A 6199-nucleotide genomic window follows, 5' to 3' on the forward strand; every position below is an offset into this window, starting at 1 on the left:
GTTTATCTCTAGCCCCCCAGCAACAAAAGAATATCTATAGGCTTACTGATGAATTTACGCCAATTTGACTCTGGATTGGTCTCAATAAGCGCCCACCCCTTCTGTCTTTATTTTAAGCGCCCTGGGTGCTTATTGGGTCGAATACGGTATCTTCAATTCTAAACCATGTATTGAACACTTGATTTGTATGTTATTTGCAACCCTAGGCCTTGTATTGAAACTTTATCTGTGCATTCCTTATCTACCCGAGTAGAACCTTCTTGCCATGAACAGGGATTTTTTCCAGTTTTTATCAAGTATGTATTTGTTTCATACATCGATGGTATACACAGCATCTATTTTACCCATAATGCTATAGTTTACATGTTATAAAGGTGCTTTGTTTGCTGTTTGGTCTTTTTTACCATGTTTATACTATACAATTTCTAGGATAGTTGTTTGCTTTTATGAATTTTACCTTAGTTGTGTCTGTTTGTACATAATATGTAACAAAAACTGTTTTCTAACCACTTTATTTGTTTCTCATAATATATTATTGGTTTTCTTGAACTGACAATGCCTCATTGTTATTCAATGCCAGTAAAAACGGGATAATCGCTGACACATTTGTGTTGTCTTTTCATTATCACACAGCAAATGGAATGTTTCTTGAATTCTTGGATAACCAGAAAGTTTGTACATAAATGGCCAGTGCAGACAGTCAAAGAAGAACACTTTTATCAACCTTGGACATTATGGTCTCCATTTGGGAGTTGAGGGGACATGGGGTGCAACGTTGTGTTCAAGAATTTTGCAGATATGTACCGGGTAATGACATTCATGCACGTGTGTGGCTGCTTGTACTCGTCTGGACTAATGCTGGTTTTCTAGTGCTATCCCGCTGAGAAACCATGCCACAGTTTAACATGGATACCCCACGCAGACAGTATACTGACTCCGAGCAGACCAGTCCTTGTTTTATCCCCTTTATGCTGAGAGCCTGGCAGGGTAACAACAAGTACCATGTTTTAAAATAAGTTTGTTCGACACCCAGTGATTGAACCAGCGACCTTCCGCTCTCCAGGCAGACGTCTATCCACTTGACCTCGGAGGCGGTCTCCCTATTCAGCAATATTTAAGCTATATCACGGCAGCGTCAGTCATCGAGTCTGGACCAGACAAACCAGTGACTGATAGCACGAGCAGCGATCAGTGCCAGGGGGTAACAATAACACACAATGAGTTAAGACACCCAGATCTTCTTTAGTTGACTCTCACAAGAAGCATAGGATACTAGGGACCCTTTCTTCTCTGGAATCACAGGAATCAACAATACCATCTGTATGTCGACTAATGTGGCAGTGTAGATATGGCAACGCTTCTGAGTATTATCATGTTTATTTCAGTGTTTTTGAATATTATATAAAAATGGTCTGCATTAGATGTATATGTGGGAGAGTTTAGTTATAACAAATAGCAAAGGGTGTGAACCAAACGACATATTCTGAGTTAGTGGGTAACGTTATTACCTCACTTCCAGCAATTCTGTCAAGGTGAGGGACGCTTGAAATGACATTCAACATTGTACCCATGTGGGCAATGCAACCCAGACCTACTATGTCACACTCAAATATCGTGCAGTTTAGATGTTGATCTAAACACTACACCTCAGCTGGAAATATAACCCAGCACACCTGTCATATTATGATATTATACATGATGTATAGAATACATAGTAGATACAGAACACATTATCACACATGAATTATCTAAATGGTAAATATCTTTGTATTGGAGCACAAGAAGAAAAAGCAACCAACCCCCAAAAGACTTAGTATCACTTCTTCACATTAAAAACCAACAAGATTAATTATAGTTTGACAGTCAAATCTCACATGATCTCTGTTTCAGTATCCCAAAGTCCTCCATCCCACTGGGTAAGGCCATAACTGTTTTTGTACAACATTATTACAGTGTTATAAGACCCATGAAGATCCGGGTTAGAAAAGGTCTTCAGTAACCCATGCTTGCTGTAAAAAACGACCATGCTTGTCGTAAGAGACGACTAGGTGGTCAGGCTGGTCGACTTGGTTGATGCATGTCATTCTGTCCCAATTAGATCAATGCTCATGATGTCAGTCATTGGATTTCTGGATCACTGGAGGTCCAGACTCGATTATTTACAGTCCCCTGTCATATAGCTGGAATATTGCTGAGTGCAGCCTTAAACAATGTTATTTCCTATGTGTATGGAGGGCCCCTTAACGTCCATGGTGTATGCTGGCTCATTCACATGTTGAAAGTGTTTTACTAACTTTGATTTTCACGCCAGGGGTAATATCTAGTACTAGTTGCTCGGCTACTGTGTGATCGTGCCAACTTAATTTCGCCAGTAGCTTTGTTTGTTGTTAAGTGCCGCACTCAGGGTAGTATAGTTGTATTAAGAGATTCGACAGAAAATGGAAGGAATTATCAGCCTACTTATTATAATTTCTCAGTCAATCAATAGATATACTTACCCATATCGGATCATGTTTAAGATTCTATGAATTGCTATATATATATACCTCATGTGCCAATGTTACTTGTATGTCTACTGAATTGTAATAAAAAATATTTAAAAAGAAGAAGAATAAAAGTGCCGCACTCAGCCATATTCCAGCTATGTGACGGCGGTCTGTAAATATTCGAGTTTGGACCAGACAATACAATGATTAACATCATGAGCATCAATCTATGCAGCTGGGATAGAGCGACATGCATCGACAAAGTCAGCGAGCCTGACCACATAAGGACTGCTTTAATAAATACAAGAATTTTGTGCATGGAACTAATACAACAAGCATGAAAAACTCATGAAATACAATACCGCCAATTCAGTCTAAGTCAAAGTCGTTGCTATGGAAACTTGAATTATTTTTTTTTAATCCCAAACTATCAAAAGGCACTAGTTTGGTTAAGATATCTCTCATGTATTTTTAGTTCTGCTCCGGAAATGAAACGTAATGGATGGACAGCATCCATTACTATATCCCCCTCTCACTTCGTTGAGGGGAATAATAATAATATGTTTTGTGTCAAAATATTATATCAAAGCAGTATATCTGAAACATTCTGAGCTATGATGGACTTCGTTGATGGTGTTGGTTGCTAATTATTTTTCAACATAATCCCTTCCTAGGTCCACACACTCCTACCAACGATGCAGGAGTGACTGGATTCCAATGATGTATAAGACGTCCCTCTGGTGGTGTTAAAGTCCACCACAGATATAATGACGTCATCATATTTTGCTTAATACTTGCCAGACAGTTCTTTCTTCAAGTTTGGGAAGAGGCAGACAAATCTAGTGAAAACGGAGGATGTTCAATGAGTTCAAAGCCAAGGAGCCCCTAAAGGTCCGGGGTAGAATAGGCCTTCAGCAACCCATGCTTGCCGTCAAAGGCAACTATGCTTGTCGTAAAAGGCGACTAACGGGATCGGGTGGTCAGGCTTGCTGACATTGTTAACGCATGTCATTGTATCCTAATTGCGTAGATCGATGCTCGTGATGTCAATCAGTGGATTGTCTGGTCCAGACTCGATTATTTACAGACCGCCTCAAATAGAAGGGATATTGCTGAGTGCGGCGTTAAACAACAAACAAAATCAAAGTTGTGAAGATGATCTCATATACAAAATGAAATTACAGTATCAAAAGTCATTTACATTCTTTGTTATCTTGTTGGAAGAGTTCATTTTACTTAAGGGATAAGGGTACAAGTGTGATGTGCACTCATCCATAAATTTGTTTTGATAGTAGTGTAGGCGATATGAGGTGTAGGCCAGATAAGGCCAGGCCGTGTATTCAGCCATGGCAACAACAGACCCGTGCACATGTGCATTGTCCTGGTGGAACACAGCTTAAGTGAGTTTTCCACAATGTTTAGCCTTGATATTCTCACCCGCCTAAGCAGAATAGCAGGCAGTATAGTATTGGTCTGTCATGGTTAATTACTAAAGGTTACGTCGCCTTCGCTAGAGTAACGCCTCACCCTAAGCGGAGATGACTTGTAATTGTCAAAAGATTTTACTTCAGCGAGCACTCACACGTGAAGTCGAGAAATGAGTAGACATGCCGATTGCATTAAGGCACATTGACAAAGGTAAACTGAAGTTTAGGGGTTAATTAACACAGACAATATCACCACCAAGCTAAAGCATTAAGGATTAAGTAAGCAATCTGGAAAATGACTACCACATTTTGTTTAGTCACGTGACATACATGATATACAAAAAATGCCTGACAGAGAATAAAAGTTTCAACAATATGGCTAGTGAACGTATAACATCAGTTGTTCGGATTTTATAAGACTGATAATTAACGTCTTGTTTTATGCATATTGTTTAATTTCGATATATACTTTTCTCTACCACATTCATACTTATGGCCATTCGGTAAAAAAATATAAAGTTGACAAAAAGGACAAAAGTACGCAATAAAGGTCAAATATTACGAATAAAGAACAAAATGTTACTAATAAAGGTCAAAATAGAAAACAAACAGACGCCGGTTAAAAAAATACAAAGTTGAAATGAAGGTCGAAAGTACGCAATATTAATAGTCAAATGTTACGAAAAGACGTCAAAAAAAAAGAAAGAACAATGTGTTCGAAAAAACGTCAGTGAGCACGAACGGACGTTTACACTAAAGAACGTCAGTGAGCACGTAAGGACGTTTACAGTAAAGAACGTCGATGAGCACGAAAGGGCGTTTAGAATAGAGAACGTCAGTGAGCACGAAAGGACGTTTAGAATAAGGAACATCAGCGAGCATGAAAGGACGTTTACAGTAAAGAACGTCGATGAGCACGAAAGGGCGTTTAGAATAGAGAACGTCAGTAAGCACGAAAGGACGTTTTGAAAAAGGAACGTCAGTGAGCATGAAAGGACGTTTAGAATAGAGAAAGTCAGTAAGCATGAAAGGACGTTTTGAAAAAGGAACGTCAGTGAGCATGAAAGGACGTTTAGAATAGAGAATTTCAGTGAGCACGAAAGGACGTTTAGAATAAGGAACGTCAGTGAGCACGAAAGGACGTTTAGAATAGAGGACGTCAGTGAGCACGAAAGGACGTTTTGAAAAAGGAACGTCAGTGAGCATGAAAGGACGTTTAGAACAAGGAACGTCAGTGAGCATGAAAGGACGTTTAGAATAGAGAATTTCAGTGAGCACGAAAGGACGTTTAGAATAAGGAACGTTAGTGAGCACAAAAGGACGTTTACAATAAAGAACGCCAGTGAGCACGAAAGGACGTTGATAATACAGAACGCCAGATGGCGCGGCAATTTGTAAAACATTCCGATCGTCTTGTTCCGCTGTGTATATGATAACTGCATGCATGCCGAGGTGCACAATGTATTACGTCATTCCTCGTGCTCTCACCGTCTGACGTCACACACACGCACACACACACACACACACACTTTTTATTACTCAAGAATCGTTTAAAATGTTTTAGAAAATAAGCAAACACGAACGCCGAAGCGAACTTTCCGCCATATTGGATAGTGTTTGCCATGTAACGTCCATGTATGGCGGTAATGAGACGCATCATGACATCACACATATTTCACACACAGCTGCGATACATACATCCCTAAATTACGCGTACATGTCGGCATCAGCTTACAACTTAGTTCATGGTGGCAGTTGAAGGTCCTTCTGATCTTGGGTCATCTTCGAGGGTCTCTCTCTTCCCCCCTTGAACTCCGCTACCCACCTCTTGACAGCGACAAGAAACGAGCATCATCATCTAAAGATGACTCTATGTCTGCGTGGATGGCTGTTGGAGTTGGCCCTTTCAGTTGGAGATACTTGATGACAGCGCGGTTGCCAATTTTGTCCATTTTCATCAACAGAGAAAACCTGGTCACTTTGATGTCTGAAGAAATGTGCTGCCTGTGATGAAGTGCAGCCCGTCAGCATGGAATGTACTGTACAGAATATACTGGTGGAAACGAGTAAGGGAACATTGGAAAATATGGGGAAATAAGCTTTACTGTCAGTACATTTAAAATAGCGCGCGCACAATTCAACACATGTCAGAATCAAATGTTGAGATGTGTTTGTGTGCATTGTTTCCATTGGTAGACAAGGCTGGGAACCCATGATAGCATATCACTTTAGGTGTCTACAACTAAGCGTTCCCTCATTTATTTCCATCGGCATGGTGTAGCCTGG

The sequence above is a fragment of the Haliotis cracherodii genome, unplaced genomic scaffold, assembly GCF_022045235.1.
Source record: "Haliotis cracherodii isolate W230 unplaced genomic scaffold, xgHalCrac1.p SCAF_18, whole genome shotgun sequence".
Classification (NCBI taxonomy): Eukaryota; Metazoa; Mollusca; class Gastropoda; order Lepetellida; family Haliotidae; genus Haliotis; species Haliotis cracherodii.